General features: G+C 38.3%; 1 pseudogene; it reads left to right on the forward strand.

Annotated features, from left to right (window-relative positions):
• The first annotated feature begins 1,367 nt into the window (after positions 1 to 1,367).
• LOC125828251 (uncharacterized) lies at positions 1,368 to 13,901 on the forward strand (annotated as a pseudogene).
• The last annotated feature ends 7,461 nt before the right edge of the window (positions 13,902 to 21,362 follow it).

A 21,362-nucleotide genomic window follows, 5' to 3' on the forward strand; every position in this document is an offset into this window, starting at 1 on the left:
CCAATAAATAGAACCGAAAAATTGTTATTGGGTTATTGGGTTTTTAATAGGTTTATAAAAAGGACAAATTACTTAACTACACTCCTTTACTTACCTTAATATCCATTTATCCCTACTTATTTCAAAAATTTCAAAAATCCCTTATTTCACCCAATTAATAAAATCTGTAAGATACATAAAGATTTCCCACCTTTTCTACAGCCAATACCCACGTTTCCCCTTACAAATTTAATTCCTTCTTTTCAGCCATCACACACGTTTCCTATTAACAATTAAACTCTTCCATTTCATCCCTAAAATCTCTCCACTTCTTAACAAAATTCTAATCAATTTGATTTTCAGTAAGAGTATCCTCACAGTACCGATTTCTAAGTTTCTCCATTGTTGTCTTCTTCGTGCTTTTTACTGATACATATGGAACAGGGTCCATCCGATAGTGTTGGTGTTTCTCATACTAAGAACAAATCCAAGCGATTGCATGACTCATTAGCAATGAATGACGAGATTGTTGTCAAACAAAAAAAAAAAGGTTGGAGAAACCCCCAAAAAAAGGGGGAAGAAAGGTGGCATATGTTGTTTCCAGACCCACACTTCCTAAGGTATCTGTTTAAACAAACTTTTATATTTTTATGGTTTTGTTATGGTGTTGGTTGTGTTTGGACTGAAATTGTTAAAATTAAATTACAGTGAAGATACATTACTTATCAATTCAATGTTTTAATAGTATGTTAGAACAATATCGATTTGTAATCGGTAAATTTAGTTTTACATTGATGCATGTGATTTGTGAAATCGAAGTAAGAGTCATTTAACAATGAAGACAGATTCACTAATTTTATCATTCATGTATCTTCAATCATTTTAATTTCAAATTCAGTAAAAGCATCATCTGTTGTACAGTTTTGAAGGTGTATCAGTTCATGATTTTGTTTGTTGATGTATCTGATACATTCATATACATCATTAAAAGTGAATGCCTGATACATATATGTATTGAATTCATGTACAATATACTGTTAGTGTCCTTTACAGTTTGTTCCTGAAAATAATTCAAGTATTTGGTTGGTTGGACTGATGTTAATTACTCATGTATCTTATGCATTTGACAACGTGTTTGATATGATGTCGTTATAAAACTATAACGTATTTACTGAATTTACAAATTATCTTCAATGTATCATTCTCTCTTAATTACATCATTTGTTTGAGATTAGACAAGTACAATTATATATTTTGTTTTTCTGTATAAACAGGGCATGAATTATGTTATCAAAAAAATACCAGCACATCCATTGAGATTTGGAGCAACGTTCAATTTTGATTTTGTGAATGAAATCAAGAAGTCCATAAATGAAGAAGGTTTTGAAATGTTCAAGAATACAATTTTTGGACCATATTTGAACATTCCGAAATGTAATTTCCAGGGCCAAATTACTAAGTGCTTGTTGTTTTTGGAGGTGAAACACGATAACAAAGATGTATTGCATGTTCGAGATGCTAACGGGACTGTATTGCAGTTTGGTATAAAGGAATTTGCCATTGTAACTGGCCTTAAATGCAAAGGAAATGTGACAGATTTTTCATATCCGGAATCCACTCCGAGCCGGTTACTACAAAGGTATTTCCCTGATTCAATTGCAGGTATAACCAAGAACCGCTTGATACAACGTTTTGTAATGGGTAATTGGGATACCACACAGGACGCCGTTCAGATGGCAATCTTATACTTCATAAATACTTTCATCTTATGCCATCTTGGTGAGACTTCCATAAAGATTGAAGAATTTCTAATGGTCGAAGATTGTACGTATGAATTGTATCCTTGGGGAAAGATTGCATTCGATAAGCTAATTACATCACTCAGGCAAGACTTCAACCAAAGCAAACAGATGTATCGCTTTTTTGGTATGCCTTATGCATTCAATGTATGGACTTATGAATGTGCATCTAGTATAAATCCATAGATTGTTGTTAAAGTAGCGAATGGTATTCCCAGGATTTGTAATTGGAGTGTCGTGGCTGTAAAGCCAAAATATGAAAAGTTTATGTCTAGCATTTTCTCCGAGGTAACATTACTTTTAAATTTGCAATTAACTATTTTTCAATAAGCTTTCTATTTTTTTTGTAAATAACAATTTTTGTATTAGACAATATTGTATGACATTCAACCATTTTAAAATGCAGAATGCATGTTCAAACATTGTACAAACACAAGATGAAGTTGAGGCCCTTGATTTACCCGATATTCAAGATGCACATACTCCTGAACCATCCACAACAACAGTGCTGCCAAACAAAGTGCAAACAAGGGCTTCCACTTCAGGTTTTGAGGATTTCTCAACAAGCCCTCCTCGTCATTTATTGACAAAATCATCACGTGTGTCACGCCCCAAGCTACCCCTAAGACGCGGACACGGGACCTAGGACCACAAGTGATCCCAAGCTAACCCTGCTGGCATGATCATGAGCATACTAAAGATAATAAACTGATGCGGAAGCTAATTCATAATTAAATCTGAAAAGATGGGGAATACCCATATACTATAACTGAATATATGAAATCTGAGAGTTTAATACAAAAGAAATATCAAACTCAAAACACTAAGCTGAATCTAACTATATCTGAAAAAAGCCTCTAAACTGACTAGAAATGTTGGGACATGCCCCAACTAGATCTAGCAAAACTGAAACTAAAAGACTGAAATACTGAAAAGAAACTCATGACTAGTGTCCCCGAAGAATGATGACTCACCAACTGATTCTGCTGAACTGAAGATCGGGAATCGATCTAAGCGTGATCTGGATGCTGAGAACCTTAACCTACATCACGAGAAGATGTAGCGCACGTATGCGTCAGTACTTGAAAGGTACTGAGCATGCAGGATGGAGTAAAGCTGAAATAACATATAACTGAACAAAGCATACTGAGCAATGAAATAATCTGAACATGATATAGATACTGAATACTGAGCTAACTGAATGCAATGACCAATTTATAACATGCTGACTGAATACTGAATGAACTGTAAATGTGGTCAATGCAATAGAGTCTGACTAAATTGTGGGAGCTACTAATAACCGACATAAAACCACATGAGCTAAATGTGGAGTCCGATGTATACGCCCCATCGAGAGGACCCAATATACCCTGCCAGAGGTATAAATGCATGCTGGCGTGATCACTAAACTGATGTTGCCCACAGAGGGGACTTACACCTACGTGGCTCGTAGTTTTGGGACTATATGGGTACGCTGAAACCCTAGTCCAACTCGGTATTATGCTACTCCCAATGAATTAAGTAGTTAACTGGTTATGACTGAATTTCTGTAAATACTGGATAGGTCGAACTGAACATGCAAACTGGGAATGCAACAATTAATCTGATAATGATGCATTCATAAACTGAGGCATGTATAACTGAATACTGAAATATCTGACCTAGCATGTGTAATTCAAGAACTAAAGAAATACATAGCTAGGGTTCTGAAATTCATGCGATAAACTGAGCAATAACATGATAATCTGATTTGGAACATTTAAACAACTAATTCATGATGATCTGCTATAATTCTAGAAACCCTAGGTCTGTTCATAATCATGGAATCAAGAATCTGACTGAATTTTAGGGACCTAATGGGCGAAAGGAACCCACTAGTGAAATCCCACATACCTGGTGACGAATTCCATGGAGAAATCTTTCGATCTCAAGGCTGGAACTGAAGGAAACTTGCTGCGTTCTTGAACTAGGGTTCTTGACTTCTTTTCTCCTTTTAGCGTTCTAATTCTTCTAAGTTTGATTAATGATTTGACTTAGGTAAGTTCTAGTTATGTTTCTAGGCTTAAACTAATTAAAACCTCATGATTTAGGGTCTAAACGACGTATCTTAGGGGTTAAACGAAATAGGAAAAGACCAAAGGACCCCTGAATTAACTGTTGTCGGAGTGATCTACGGATTGGACCTACGGGCCGTAGGTCAATCTACGGTTCGTAGATTGCGTCCGTAAGTCAAGCCTGCTCGATAGGCCTTCACTAAAATGAGCATAACTTTTTACTCGAAGGTCGGAATTTAGCAAACTCAGTGGCGTTGGAAAGATAATTCAATTATCTATCTAACCATAGGTAATGGGACACATAATTCATCTTGTGCTAAAAGTTATGACCATCTGAAGTTGACCCATCAGAATTTTCAGCTAACTGGCTGCTAATCTTCGATCTACGGTCAGACCTACGGACCGTGGATCGAATGACGGTCCGTGCTGGTCAACCGTAGTTCGGGACTGAAGCTGGGCTTTTGGGGCATCGATCCACGGACACGAACTACAGTCCGTGACATGACTTACGGACCGTAAGTCCGGCCGTGGGTCAACACTTAGCCAAATTTTCTGACTGAGTTCTGGGGAAGTTTTCTGTCACGGACCACGGACCTGCAGGACGGACCGTGAGTCCATCTACGGTCCGTGGATGGTGTCCGTGAGTGCCACCTGTAACTCCAGAAATCTGAAATCTCTATTTTCGAATACGGGGTGTTACATTATCTCCCCCTTGGGACCATTCGTCCTCGAATGAAGACTAATCTAGCTTAAATGTAGGGAAAGGGCTGCAATCTCTACCACTAAACACTGAGAACTGAATTTCTAACTGAACTGAGTTCCAAGAACATGCAAATACGCTGAAAATGCAAGTACAAACTGAAGGAACATGATTCTAAGACTGAATTTTCGCATGAATGACTGAAAAAATGAAGAGGAACTATTACCTCAAGCTGGAATGGAATCGGAAGGAAAGAGGTGAGGATACTTGGACTTCATGGCTGCTTCTGCTTCCCAAGTAGCTCCCTCTACTGACTGACTCCTCCACAAAACCTTGACTGAAGCGACTTCTTTATTTCTCAACCTTCTAACCTGACGATCGAGAATCTCAACTGGTACACCCTCATAAGAAAGACTATCTTTCACGGCCATACTCTCTAATGGCACTATGGATGCTGGATCACCCACACACTTCTTCAAAAGAGAAATGTGAAAGACTGGATGCACTGCTGCTAAGTCTGCTGGCAACTCTAACTCATAAGCCACTTTACCAATCATTTTCAAGATCCGGTAAGGGCCTACATATCTGGGACTGAGCTTTCCTTTCTTGCCAAATCTCATCATCCCTTTCATAGGTGACACTTTCAAGAAAACCCAATCATCAGCTTGGAACTCTAGTTCCCTTCTTCTCACATCTGCATAAGACTTCTGGCGACTCTGAGCAGTCTTAAGTCTATCTCTAATGAGTTGCACTTTCTCCATAGGATCAAGGACCGAATCTGGTCCTCTCAAGGCTGCTTCACCTACTTCAAACCAACCAACTGGAGATCTACATCTACGCCCATACAATGCCTCATAAGGGGCCATCTGAATGCTGGAATGGTAGCTATTGTTGTAGGCGAACTCTATTAGAGGAAGGTGATCATCCCAACTACCCTTGAAGTCGATCACACAAGCTCTCAACATGTCCTCTAAGGTCTGAATGGTACGCTTTGCCTGACCATCCGTCTGTGGATGAAATGTTGTGCTAAGATTAACCTGAGTACCAAGACCTTTCTGAAATGACTTCCAGAAATGAGCTGTAAACTGAGGACCTCTATCTGAGATGATAGACAAAGGAACTCCATTCAACCTCAATATCTCATTTATGTAAAGCTTGGCGTAATCCTCCGCCGAATCTGTAGTCTTGACCACCAAAAAGCGAGAAGACTTAGTAACCCTATCAACAATCACCCAAATTGAGTCATGTTGTCTGCGAGTACGAGGTAAACCTGTGATGAAGTCCATGTTGATCACTTCCCACTTCCAAGTAGGAATGTCAATCGCTTGAGTCATACCTCCTGGTTTCTGATGTTCTACCTTGTCTTGCTGGCAATTGGGGCACTTAGCCACAAAATCTGCTATATCTCTTTTCATACCATTCCACCAATAGACTTCCCGCAGATCACGGTACATCTTAGTGGCACCTGGATGAATAGAATATCTGGAATTGTGGGCTTCTGCGAGAATATGTTGTCTCAATTCACCCACATCAGGAACAGACAATCTACCTTGATAGCGAAGTACACCATCTCCCCCTTGGGAGAAAACCTCCACTCTCTGATTGTGGACTGCACCCTTAAGTTCAAGCAAGATTGGATCACTATCTTGCTTTTCCTTAACCTCTACTACCAAAGAAGATTCTGCCCCATTCTGAACCGTTATACTATCATCTGATATGCTCATAAGACGAACTCCTAGGCGAGCAAGTCTGTGAACATCCTTTGCTAGCTCTTTTCTTTCTTCCTCAACATGTGCTACACTACCCATAGATAGTCTGCTAAGGGCATCTGCTACTACATTTGCCTTACCAGGATGGTAATGCACACTCATATCATAATCTTTGAGGAAGTCTAGCCATCTTCTCTGGTGAAGATTCAACTCTTTCTGGGTGACTACATACTGGAGGCTCTTATGGTCTGTGAACACATCTACGTGAACACCATACAAGTAATGTCTCTAAATCTTAAGTGCAAACACCACTGCTGCTAGCTCGAGGTCATGAGTTGGATAATTCTTCTCATGTACCTTAAGTTGTCTAGAAGCATAAGCTATAACCTTACCTCACTGCATCAACACACAACCTAGGCCGACTCTGGATGCATCACAATAGATCACATAACCATCTGAACCCTCTGGTAGAGTCAAGACAGGAGTTGTAGTCAACCTAGTTTTCAATTCTGCGAAGCTTTTCTCACAATCATCTGACCACTGAAACTTAACCTTTTTCTGAGTTAACTTAGTCAATGGAGAGGCTATGGATGAAAATCCTTCCACAAACCGTCTGTAATAGCCTGCTAGACCCAAGAAACTTCTGATATCTGTAGCAGAGGTAGGTCTGGGCCATTGTTTCACTGCTTCTATCTTCTGGGAATCTACTCGAATTCCTTCACTAGACACAATATGCCCAAGGAAAGCAACTGATTGTAACCAAAACTCACACTTACTAAATTTTGCAAACAACTGACGACCTTTGAGAGTTTGCAGAACAACTCTCAAATGACTCGCATGTTCTTCCTCATTCTTAGAGTAAATGAGGATATCATCAATAAAGACGATAACAAACAAGTCTAAGTACTGCTTGAACACTTTGTTCATCAAATCCATGAAAGCTGCAGGAGTATTGGTTAGTCCAAATGACATAACTACAAATTCGTAATGACCATACCGAGTTCTGAAGGCTGTCTTCGGAATGTCATTATCTCTGACTCTAAGCTGATGATAACCTGATCTGAGGTCTATCTTTGAGAAATGACTAGCACCCTGAAGTTGGTCAAACAAGTCATCAATCCTGGGGATATGATACTTATTCTTGATTGTGACCTTGTTCAACTGCCTATAGTCAATGCACATTCTGAGAGAACCATCTTTCTTCTTTACGAACAATACTGGTGCACCCCATGGTGAAATACTAGGTCTAATGAAGCCCTTATCTAGAAGGTCTTTCAACTGCTCTTTCAATTCCTTAAGCTCAGCTGGAGCCATTCTGTAAGGAGGGATAGAGATAGGATGGGTATCTGGAAGGAGATCTATTCCAAAGTCGATTTCCCTTTCAGGAGGAACTCCGGGAAGATCTTCTGGGAACACTTCTGGAAACTCACTGACTACAGGAACTGACTCAAGAGTTGGGGTTTCGGAACTAGAATCCTTAACCCGAACTAGATGATAGAGATAACCCTTAGAGATCATCTTTCTGGCCTTAAGGTAAGAAATGAATCGACCCATAGGCGCTAAGCTACTACCCTTCCATTCTAGGATTGGTTCGTCTGGAAACTGAAAACGAACAATCCTAGTTCTACAATCAACTGAGGCATAACATGAATGTAACCAATCCATACCTAGAATGACATCGAAGTCTACCATTTCTAACTCTACAAGATCTGCTGAGGTGACTTTCTGAGAGACTGTGACAGGGCAATTTATGTATACCCGTCTAGCTATAACTGGGTCACCGACTGGAGTAGAGACTGAGAAGGGTTCTGAAAGAGTTTCTGGACTAACACTAAATTGGACTGCTATATAAGGAGTTACAAAAGACAAAGTAGCCCCTGGATCTAACAATGCATAAACATCAAGATCAAAGACTCGTAACGTACCAGTGACTACATCAGGAGAATCTTCCTGATCTTGACGAGCCTGAAGAGCATAAAGCCTGTTTTGGCGCTGTCCGCCACCAGTACTAGAAGAGTTACCCTGCTGAGTCGGGCGACCTGCTGGTGCTGCTGAAGTTGTAGACTGAGCTCTACCATTATTTCCTCCTTGACCTTGTCTTGAAGGGCAATCCTTCAATCTATGACCAGACTGGCCACACCCAAAGCATCCATCCTTACCTGCAAGGCACTCGCCCGGATGGTTCCTACTACATTTCGGGCAGGTTGGGTAGGTTTTGGTGCCTAAAACACTACCTTGAGACTTAGAGCCTGACGCCCTACCTTTCTGATCATTACGGAACCTGGGGATGGAACACTAGCTGATGAAGGGGCTGGAGTCGAAGACTTCTGCTGAAAATGCGAGCGGTTTCCACCACCCGATTCTGGTGGGAATACTCGTAGTTACCTGTTCTTGCTTTCTTAGTCTCCTTAGCCTGTTCCCTAAGCTTATCACCCTCAACCTGCTGAGCATGAGTCATGAGCCTAGAGATGTTCATGTCTCCCAACAACATAGCATTCCTGCACTCTGTCTTCACTAAGTCTGACACTCCATAGAGAAACTTACTCATCTGTGCCTTGGAATCAGCAACCATATGAGGAGCATACCTGGAGAGTTGGTTAAACTTGAGCCCATACTCTTGGACAGTCATGTTACCCTGCCTTAAGTTCATAAATTCCTGGGCCCTTGCTTCTCTCAACTCTATGGGGAAAAACCTATCTAGAAAAGGTTTCACTGAAACATTCCCAAGTAATAGGAGCGGCATCTGTACCCCTGTTCTCCTTCCACTGAGTATACCAGATATGAGCTACATCCTTAAGTTGGTAAGATGCTAACTCAAACCCGATCATTCCCAGGGACCTGCATTACCTCAAAGATCTTCTTGATCTCATCCAAGAAATTCTGGGGATCTTCACCAGTCTGCGATCCTAAGAACTCTGGAGGATTCATCCTAACAAAGTCACGGACCCTTGCTGCTGCTGATCCACCATTTTGCATTCACAGGAGCTTGAACTTGCTGATTGTTCTGGTTAGTGACACTCTGAGCCAACATCTGAATGGCATTCCTGAATTCAGCATTTGAGACTTCCTGATCTGGAACTGGAGGAGTTGCGTTTGCGTTTCTGGCATTCGCATTCCTAGCATAAGCTCTACGAGGAGGCATGATCACTGAAACGTAGAACGTCGAGTTAGAATGGAATTAGATCATACCTTACGCACGATAAGAGTAACAAGAAAATGAAGATTTTTCCTAAAGACACTTTGTAGCCTCCCTCTCATTAGATGTGGTGGCGCACTACACACCCATGAAAATGACTCTACCTAGTGCGACTTTTCAGACATCCTAGGACACTAAACCTAATGCTCTGATACCAAGTTTGTCACGCCCCAAGCTACCCCCAAGACGCGGACACGGGACCTAGGACAACAAGTGATCCAAGCTAACCCTGCTGGCATGATCATGAGCATACTAAAGATAATAAACTGATGCGGAAGCTAATTCATAATTAAATCTGAAAGATGGGGAATACCCATATACTATAACTGAATATATGAAATCTGAGAGTTTAATACAAAAGAAATATCAAACTCAAAACACTTAGCTGAATCTAATTATGTCTGAAAAAAGCCTCTAAAACTGACTAGAAATGTTGGGACATGCCCCAACTAGATCTAGCAAAACTGAAACTAAAAGACTGAAATACTGAAAAGAAACTCATGACTAGTGTCCCCGAAGAATGAGGACTCACCAACTGATTCTGCTGAACTGAGATCGGGAATCGATCTAAGCGTGATCTGGATGTTGAGAACCTGAACCTACATCACGAGAAGATGTAGCGCACGTATGCGTCAGTACTTGTAAGGTACTGAGCATACAGGATGGAGTAAAGCTGAAATAACATATAACTGAACAAAGCATACTGAGCAATGAAATAATCTGAACATGATATAGATACTGAATACTGAGCTAAACTGAATGCAATGACCAATTTATAACATGCTGACTGAATACTGAATGAACTGTAAATGTGGTCAATGCAATAGAGTCTGACTGAACTGTGGGAGCTACTAATAACCGACATAAAACCACATGAGCTAAATGTGGAGTCCGATGTATACGCCCATCGAGAAGACCCAATATACCCTGCCAGAGGTATAAAGGCATGCTGGCGTGATCACTAAACTGATGTTGCCCACAGAGGGGACTTACACCTACGTGGCTCGTAGTTTTGGGGACTATATGGGTACGCTGAAACCCTAGTCCAACTCGGTATTATGCTAATCCCAATGAATTTAGTAGTAAATTGATTATGAGTTATTTTCTGTAATTGTTCTGGATAGCTCAAAACTAGACATGCAAACTGAATGCAACAATTTAAACTGACATTGATGCATAATACTGAGGCATGTATAACTGATTTTTGATAAAGTTTGACCTAACACGTGTAATTCAAGAACTAAAGAAATACATAGCTAGGGTTCTGACATTCATACGATAATCTGAAAAAGACGGGACATGCTGATTTGGAACATTAAAACATAGCTAAAACGTGACATGTTGTTTGGACGTTAAAACATATAGTTAAAAACGTGCTTTCTAAATCGGAACATTTTAAAAACAACCTCTTCATGAAATTTGTCTGTAACTTTAGAAACTACCAAGGTTCATTCATAATCATTGAAAAACGATCAATATTTGGATCATTCTAACATTTAAAACCCAAAATCAAGAAACGTTCAAGAACCCTACCATTAATGAAATCCAACATACCTTGTGACGAAATCTCCATGAAAAACTATCAACTAGGGCTGGACTTGACTTTTCCAGCGACTTTCTAGCGTTTTTCGGCTGCGGCTAGGGTTTAGCTAGGGTTTCTGCCGTCCCCTCTCTACTCTCTTCTTTTCTTTTGTTTTAGTTAATTAAATGACTTAGGTAAGTTCTAGTTAGGTTTCTAGGATTCTAAATGACTAACTAAAACCCTTTTAATTTAGGAATTAAAAGAAGAGTGAGAAAAGACAAAAACACCCTTGACTTAAAAGCTGTCCAAATCTTGATGCGGATTGGGCACCTGCCAAATCTGAAATTCTGCAAATTTTTCCTTTACAAATCTGGGGTGTTACATTGAATGTAGTAAAATAAGTTATACAATACAGTAAAACCTCTATAAATCAATACTCGCTAAATTAATAATCTCTCTAAAGTAATATTTTTCTTCGGTCCCAACTTGGGAATAGAAAAAATCACCAATTTCAATAATATAATAAGATAATATATTTTCAGAAGACCCTATATAAGTATTTGGTCTATTAATATCATAAATTAATAATTCTTTAAAAGTACAAATATATCTAAGACAATTTAGTGAAATATGATTCTATTGTATTTTATTTTTTCTTAAAATTTAAATCTAGTTGAAGTTCATCTCTAACTTTTCTTATTGTATCTAAGAACTCCAGTGTTGTCTTTTCGAACTACACCATAAAATTGTGAAGAGTTCTAGATGTGATAAGTGTTTTCTTGCGCGTAACTGGTTCCAAAGGTATAGTATTGTCTTCAACTTCATCATCAACATTGCTTTTTCCGATGGTATCCACAATTTCTTCTAAGCTCTGGACCTCTGAACATATATTACTTTCACCCGGATCCAACAGGTTATTGACATCCATTTTATTGTGGTAACCGAGATCATTAATCATGACCTCAAGTCCATGAATGACATTGTCACAAGTGGGTTTGTTCAAATTCTCTTAGATTGCATCCCCGAACGAATTTTACAGTGTCGAAAACAATTTGCTATTGTCTCTTGCTAATCATTTGTTGTCTAAGCAGGGATTGCAAAATTGATAGCATCCAAAACATTAATTTTTACTGGATCAATTTGTTCCATTTACAGCCTTCTAATATCCTACGATAAAATCTGTTACGATAATACATCTTGAAAGCCCTTATTATCCCAGCATGACAAGGTTGAATTTTGGATGTCATGCTGGGTGGCAAGAAAAACAATTCAACATTTTGTAGTCCTTCAGTATTTCTATTATGAGCTAGATAATTATCTACCGTAAGCAAACTCGTCTACCATGCATTTTGTGATCAAACCAACGAATATATTCATCAAAAAACACACTTGTCATCCATTCTCTTTTGTTGCACGATAGTGACAATTCAATAAATATGATACATAAATTAGTAAGATACAATGATTTTGATGTATTTGTTGTACTTTATGTATAATAATTTTTTATGTGAAATCAATAAATATGATACATAAATTAGTAAGATACAATGATTTTGATATAATCAAAATTAACCTTCATTAAATCTCAAATCATTCTTTAAATTAATAAATATTAATTTATCGATTAAATTATATCTTTATAAAATAATAAAATTTCATGATCCCACCCAAATTAATTTATAGAGGTTTTATTGTATTTGCTAGGAGAAAGTGGACGACAGGAAACTTCAATAATTAGTTAATATAGAAATTTTGGTTGGGTTTTAATAGAGTGAAGTTATAGAAAAGAATGAAAGAGAATGAGATAGTTTCCTTGGCCGAAGAGAGATGCCAAGACACCTTGTCTATTAGCACATATAGTTTTCACATGATAATTAAGGAACTGATCAAACATAAAATTTGCACAAATATGAAAAGGAAAGACAGAGAAAAATGCAAAATCAGTCATAAGGCACATCATGAGGTTAAGAGAGAAACATATCATAACAAATACACGAGGCCACAAGTAAACACTATGCATCCACAACAAGCCTCAACAAATAGGCAAACTAAAGAATGCCAACATGTGGTCCTCAATTTCGAGGAAGATTAACCACCATGCTTCTACCATTAACACCAATTAGTGCTACTAAGAGCTCTTCAGTCTAATTCATATCTATATAATCAAAAGAGTTGTTGCCAAAGAGGATCCTTGATAAAGTTGTGATAAAGAGAATCAATGGAAGAAGAAAGCCGAAGACACAAAGTGAACACAACTGATCATAAAAAAATTAATGTTGTGGTTGAAAGTAAAGAGAGGGGCGGGGGGTGAAATAAAATTCCTTTAGTCGACTTCCTGTATGGGTCAGTCGACTCACCTGCAAGTTAGTATCACAATATAAGGTAAGAGTAAATGTAGTAAGTAAAAGACTCAGAGAGTTTATACTGGTTTGGAACACCGGTGTGGTGCCTACTTTCAGTCTCCTTGGATTTTAAGGGTTTCCTTAAGAGTTTGTTGAGAACATGGGTAATACAAAGTATTTCGACTGAAAAACCTTGTTTGATGTGCAAATCAGATTATCTACTTTGACACAACCTCTACTTGTATAACCTATACTCAGATTTTTTCTCTCTTTCCTTTTTCAATTGTATACTCAGGAGAATTCAAAGCTTTTATGAAAGACAATAGAAGACACCAATACAAGTTCAAGTGAAGTGCGTACTTCACAACTGCGACTATGAGTAGGTTTACATAGTGGTGAGGACTGCTCTTTTAAGGAATAACCCAAGGGAGTTTTAAATCAAGGATCTCGATTGAATCCTTGATTTCAATTGATTGATTCATGTCCATATCATGTATGTGCATGAGCAAACCGATTCCTTATTTTTCTTGGAGATCTTCTTGTGATCTTGATACTCTTCCTTCTCTTGAAGATCTTCTTGTAATCTTGAAACTTGGTTGAATTTATTGATTGTCTATCTTCCATATTTACTTTATTCTATTCAGACTCTAGGATTGTAGTTGCCTTGATTCTGTAACCCTTGAATGATGGTTTTCCTTTCTTGTGTTGCTTCAGTAAGTGCAACTTGTTACTTCCTTCATTGCAATGCTTCTTTGGCATCATTCCCTTTTGATTTCCTTGCCTACAATTTATCATACATATGTTAGGTATTTCATTATCAAAATAAATCGTTCTTATGATTCTATCAGTATCCTCCTTTTTGATAATGATAATTAATTCACAATTTAGTATAGGGCTAAACGAGATAATGAAACCTCCCTGATATATGTCTATTTGCGATTTTCAGGAGAAATTTATTGCCCCCCTTGACTATAGGTTGTATGGATCCCCCTGTCTCTATTGAGGCTCCCCAGTCTTTATTGAGTCCCGTCTACAAAATTGTAGGAACATATTCTTCCCCTTTGGCATAATAAAAAAAGGAGAAAGCAATATACAACAATTAAGCAAAAATGCAATAGTAAGAAGATTCAGAGTAGGAAAGCAGAAGGCCTTCAATATACAACCCAAAAAAACAAAAGAAGGGACAAATCCCCATAGAAATATTGTCCAAAAGTATCAAAAAGATGGTATCAAAGGAGGAAGGTCAAGCGATCACCTAGAAAGTATTTCAAGGTGTTGATAACCTTCCCACATAAGGTATTGTAGGAACATTCACATTTTTAGGGAGGTTGGAGTAAGATGTCTGGACAAAGATGGTAAGATCAATATTGGATGAGCTGACTCCACCTCTGAGAGAGTCAACTTGCTTGATTAACTTGTTGACCGTTGAGATGCCTTCATACTTTATACCCGTCATTGCAATATGTAGCTTCCCCACATATGTACTCGTGTCCTTCTAAAGGAAAACGACCTTTTCAATAGCATCTTGAAGTGTCTCTAATCCACGTTCCACAACAAGTATGTGAGTTTTGATTTCATCAGTGTCCTGTAGCAAGAGAGCAACTGACTCGGCAAATATCTTAGTCGGTTTGACCGTCTCATCCTTGGCTTTGACATAGTCATTTTTAGCCCATTTGCTACCAACTTGTACATACCACATACTTGAGAAAGTATGAGAGTTATAAGTGCCATTGATCTCAACAGAGGTGAACATGGAGGGGTCAACCAAACGATCTACTAGAATTTGAGAGATGAGTAGTCCATATGGTAGGCTTGCTGAACCATTGGTTTTCTCAGAACTTTCCAGGATATATTATTTGAACCATACTGCCCAGTTGATGTGGTATTTCTTTAGCAGACAGGACAACATGAACATATCCCGAGTAGAAATGTTGCTTAGAGAGCCTTTACTGGGAAAAAGAGTGGTGGCAATGATGTGCGCAATAATACGATGCTCAAAGCATAGGGATAAGGGACCAAAGTTAGACAGGTCAGCACCGGGCTCAACCACGACTATCTTAGAACCTTCCAGGGTTACCTCAAAATCATCAAGCCAGACGCCATTCATGTATGGAACTATACCAGATAATTTTATACCAAAAACATCCTCAAACAAGAGATCATTGACAATAATACGACTACCCATAACAAGAGTTTCCAACTCACCACTGTCATGAGAGATACGGAGATTTGCATAGAAAACAAATAGCCTCTTCAAAAAAATCAAGACCACAGATGCTAAACATAAGAGATAGTTTCTGAGCTTTGAGAAAAGAGCTTACTGGACAGTTGGAATCCCTCAACTGACTCAGATTAATCACCCTGCTAGGAACAATTCGTCGAGATTTAAAGCTGGCATACTTGTTTTTATGTTCAACTCCCCAAAACCTTTGCATGTCTTTGGGGAGAGAGATCCAGAGGCACTAGGTCGAGGTTTCTTCTGATCCTTGTTCTTTTTTGTCGATGAGGCCTTTCTTTTGAACAATGGAGAGGGAGAAACCAAGGAGTCGTCTGAGGAATTGGAAGAGGTTAGAATGTTCAATTAGAAACATTTCGAATAATTAAGATCAAATCTTTTGAGCGAGTTCTGATCATGATTGAGAGTGAAGGAAAAAGAAAAATAGAGAAAATAAATAGAGAATAAGGGAAGGAGAAGAGTTGAAAGGGAGAAGAAAAGTCTTGAAGTTACAAGAGGGAATGGAGAGGGTTTTATAGGAAAGTGAGACAGACGACATGTAATATTTACTGAGGTGGAGAAATGATAGGGTTAGAATTAAACAACACAACAAGGAAAAAAATAGCATAAACAAGGTAAATAAATCACATTAATAAAAAGAGGTGATACCGAGACAATTACGGAGAAAGCAAAATCTTTCCTCAAGTATGGGTTTGGTAAAAATATCAGCTAATTAATTTTCAGAATCGATAAATTCTAATGAAAAATCACCATTTTCCACATGATCATGAATAAAATAATGCTTGATATCAATATGCTTAGCCGTGGAGTGATGTACAATATATTTAGATAAATTAATAACACTTGTATTATCACTAAAAATAGGGTCAAATTCATACAAAAGATCATAATCAATTAATTGGTGCATCATTCATAATAATTGAGTTCCACAATTTCCCATGACTAGATATGCATAATCGGTGGTAGATAAAGCAACTGAAGTTTGCTTCTTACTGTGCCAAGAGATCCCTACCCAGAATTTGGAAAGTTCCATGGGTGATTTTTTGATCATTTTTGTCACCTGCAAAATTAGCATCTGAGTATCCAATTAAATCAAAGTGAGAGGAGTGAGGGTACCATAGTCCTAAATCAGTGGTTCTAATTAGATAGCGAATGATTCTTTTTACTGCCGTGAGATGTGATTCTTTTGGTGCAGACTGGAAATATGCACAGTTGCACATGCTAAACATAATGTCTGGTCGGCCGACAGTTAAATAAAGTAGAGATCCAACCATTCCTTGATACATCTTTTCATCTACATCTTTTCCTGGTGCATCTGTCTCATGACAGTTCCAAAAGTATTTCCTTTATCCAACCCGAATTTCTTTATGAGTTCCTTAGTATATTTACTTTGACAGATGAAGGTTCTGTTAGTCGACTTCTTAATTTGTAAATCGAGGAAGAAGGTGAGCTCTCCCATTAGACTCATCTAAATTCTCCCTTCATAAGATTAGCAAAATTCTCACACAGAGAGGGGTTAGAACTTCCAAAAATAATATCATCGACATAAATTAGAACTATGAGAATAAAAGATCTAGATCTTTTGATGAAAAGATTCGTGTCGATTTTCCCTCTTTGTAAATTGTTATTGAGTAAAAAATTGCTTAATCTCTCATACTAAGCTTTAGGGGCTTGTTTGAGACCATAACGCGCTGTCGAGCGTTTGTAAACATAAGCAGGATAGGAAGAATTTTTAAAACCAAGAGGTTGTTTAACAAAAAACCTCTTCTTTGATAAAACCATTTAAGAAAGAACTTTTAACATCCATTTGAAAGAGTTTAAAACGCTTATATGATGCATATGCTAAAATAATTCAAACAGATTCTAACCTTCCTACCGGAGTAAAGTTTCATCGTAATCAATACCTTCATTTTGGGAGCATCCTTGAACAACTAATCTTGATATGTTACAGATGACCTTTCCATCTTCATTTAGCTTATTTTGAAAGACCCATTTGGTTCCAAATAGTTTTTCGGCCTTTTAGTAAGGGTCTACACTTGGTTTCTTTCGAATTGATCAAGTTCATCTTTCATGGCTTGTTTCCAAGATTCATCTTCCATTGCTTCATTGATACATTTTGGTTCAATTTGGGAGACAAGTGCTACAAAGGCTTGTTTTTTCAAAGATGCTCTCGTCTGTAACAGATCATCTGAATTTCCCATGATGAAGTCGTTAGGATAGCTAGCATTATGTCTCCATTCCATAGGAATTCCAAATTTTTCTACTGGAATAATCGACTCCGGCTCTGGGATAGTTGGCTCTTCTTTTATTATTTGAACAGATATATTTGAGTGACTCTCAGTATTTTTTTTTGGGAATAGGTTTCAACTTCCTGCATTTTTGGGTTAGTATCGTAAAAACTAACATGAAAAAATTCTTCAAGGCTTAAGGTTATTTTTTTGAAAACTCAAAAAGCACGACTGACACAAGCATAGCCCAAAAATATATCTTCATCGCTCCTTGGATCAAACTTACCGAGATTTGTCTTGCCGTTGATATGAATGAAGCATTTGCATCCAAAAGGGTGAAAGTAGCTAATATTAGGTTTCTGACCTCTCTAGAATTTTACACAACCTCTTCTTGTATAACCTACACTCACGTCTTTCTTTCTCTTTTCTTTTTCAATTGTATACTCACGAGAATAAAAAGCTTTTATGAAAGACAATAGTAGATACCAGTACAAGTTGAAGTAAAGTGCATACTTTACAATTGTGATATGAGTAAGTTAATATAGTGGTGAGGACTGCTTTTTTAAGGAATAATCCAAGGAAGTTTCAAAGCAATGATCTCAATTGAATTCTTGATTTTGGTTGATTGATTCATGTCCATATCAAATATATGCATGAGCAAACCGATTTATTTATTTTCTTAGAGATTTTCTTGTGATCTTGATACTCTTCCTTCTTTTGAAGATCTTCTTGTAATCTTGAAATGTCAAATCTTGAGGCTACCCCCTTGACATAAACACGGGACATAGGATAACGAGTGAGCCTAAGCTAACCCTGAGCTAGCATATCATAAGCATGCTAGATGAACTGAAGTAAGAAATACTGTGCAGAAGCTTTAAACATGATATAAACTGAAATGATGGGAATACCCAATACTATCAGAATGTATAAACTATAAGTTTAATGACAATTGAAAGATTAAACTCCAAACTAAAACTGAATTTATCTGTCTGAATAAAAGCCTCTAACTGACTAGTGATGCTGGGACATCCCCCCAACTAACTCTAGCAAAAACTGAAACTGTAAGACTGAAAGTAAAAGAAAACATGTCTATCGTCCTCGAAAAATGAGGTCTCACCACTGATGCTGCTGAACTGGAGATCGGGAACCGATCTATGTATGATCTGAATGCTGAGGACTTAAACCTACATCACGAGAAGATGTAGCGCAAAGTATGCATCACTACTTGAAAAGTACTGAGCATGCATGATAGAATAAAGATGAATAATATACATAACTAAACAAAACATACTGACCAATGATAAATATACTAAACATACTGAATATGAACTAAATTGAATGCAATGACCAAATATATAACATGATGAAACTGAATACTTAACTGTACTGATAACCTGGTCAACGCAATAGAGTCTGACTGTGGGAGCTACTAATAACCGACATAAAACCATGTGAGTTAAACGTGGAGTCCGATGTATACGCCTCATCGAGAGGACCCAATATACCCTGCCAGAGGTATATAGGCATGACTGGCGTGATCACTAAAATGATACCCATAAAGGGGACTTATAAACCTATGGGGGCACGTAGTTCTTGGACTTTGAGGGTGGCTGACCTTAGTCCAACTCGATATTAAGCCTACAACTAAGTAGAATGTGTAAATTATAACATAACTGAAGTAAACTAGATAGCTCAATATTCTGACATGCTTACTGAAAATGTAACATTAAGTACTGATAATGAAATATTTGAAAACTGAGACATGTATATTTGTTTATATATCCTAGCTAGTGTAATTCATGAACTAAAATAACTACACAACTAGGGTTTTGAGTTTCATGCAAGAATCTGTGCAAAACAACACTAAGACATGATAATCTGATTAAGAACGTTACAATAACTAAATCATGATAATTATATGAAATTCTAGAAACCCTAAGTCTAGATTATATGAAGGGAATCAAAAATCTCACTGAATTCTAGGGACCTTATGGGTGAAATAAGCCCACTAGTGAAATCCCGACATACCTGGTGACTAATTTCATGGAGAAATCTTTCGATTTTAATGCTGGAATCAAAGAAAAATCTTGTTAATGTTCTTGAGGAAATATGGTGCTTTTTTCTCCCTGTTTTTCTCTAAGTTTAAATGATTTAGGTGAAAGATCGATTAGGGGTTAAACGACGTAGTTTAGGGGATAAACGACGTAGTTTAGGTGTCTAACACATAGGGGAAAAGACCAAAACGTCCCCACTTAAAATCTGACTAGGGCTGACCACGAGTCTTATGATGAGCTATCACAGGGACCACAGACCGTCAAGTTGGTCGTGGTCCTTGGACAGTAGCTGTTGGTTCTTCACCCTTTCCCTCTACAGTCCACTTCACGGACCATGAAGGTCTCCGTGGTCCTTCACTTAGGCTACGGGCCTACTGGATCGACTTCACAAAAGCCACCATGGCCCGTGAAGGGCTCTGTGGTATGATGTATGAGCATGGTGGGTTCTGTCTGGCTGCCACGAGCCTCCTAATGGCTCGTGTGGTAGTCCATGATTCATGAAGGGTCCCGTGGTCCACCACTTCTGGTTGGTTGTGAGGCCACGAACAGGTCGACGGAACGTGGTTCCTTTCACGGTCCGTGAACCCTATCGTGGTTCAACTGGTTCTTCTGGTTTTCTGTTGAAAGTTCTAAGTTTCATGATTCGTGAAGGGTCCCGTGGTCCACCACTTTTGGCTGGTTGTGAGTCCACGGACAGGTCGACGAAATGTGGTTCCTTTCACGGTTCGTGAACCCTATCGTGGTTCACCTGGTTCTTCTGGTTTTCTGTTGAAAGTTCTAAGTTTTATTTCTAAGGTGTTACAATATCTCCCTATTGGGAACATTCGTCCTTGAATGAAGTCTAAACTAGTTGGATAAGGAGGGAAAGAGCTGCAAACCCTACCACTAAGTACTAAAACTGAAATCTGATTGAACTAAGTTCAAGAACATGTAAGTACGCTGAAAATGCAAGTATAACTGAAGGAACATGATACTAAGACTGAAATTATGCAAGAGTAACTGAAAGACTGGAGATGAACTTTTACCTCAAACTGGAATGGAATCGGAAGGAAAGAGATGAGGATAATTGCCTTTCATGGCTGCTTCTGCTTCCCAAGTAGCTCCCTCTTTGGGCTAACTCCTCCACAAAACCTTAACTGAAGCGACCTCTTTGTTCCTCAACCTCCGAACCTGACAATCAAGAATCTTAACTGGCACCTCTTCATAAGTGAGACTATCCTTCACATCCACACTTTCTAATGGTACAATAGATGCTGGATCACCTACACATTTCTTCAACAAGTAAATGTGAAAGACTGGATGGACTGCGGCTAGTTCTGCTGGAAACTCTAACTCATAAACCATTTTACCAACCCTTTTCAAGATCTTGTAAGGGCCTACATATCTAGGACTGAGCTTCCCTTTCTTTCCAAATCTCATCACCCCCTTCATAGGTGACACTTTCAAGAAAACCCAATAATCGATTTGGAACTCCAAGTCCCTTCTCCTTACATCCGCATAGGATTTCTGGCGACTCTGGGCTGTCTTAAGTCTACCTCTGATA

The sequence above is a fragment of the Solanum verrucosum genome, unplaced genomic scaffold (genome assembly GCF_900185275.1).
Source record: "Solanum verrucosum unplaced genomic scaffold, falcon-dt-bn FXZP01000047.1, whole genome shotgun sequence".
Classification (NCBI taxonomy): Eukaryota; Viridiplantae; Streptophyta; class Magnoliopsida; order Solanales; family Solanaceae; genus Solanum; species Solanum verrucosum.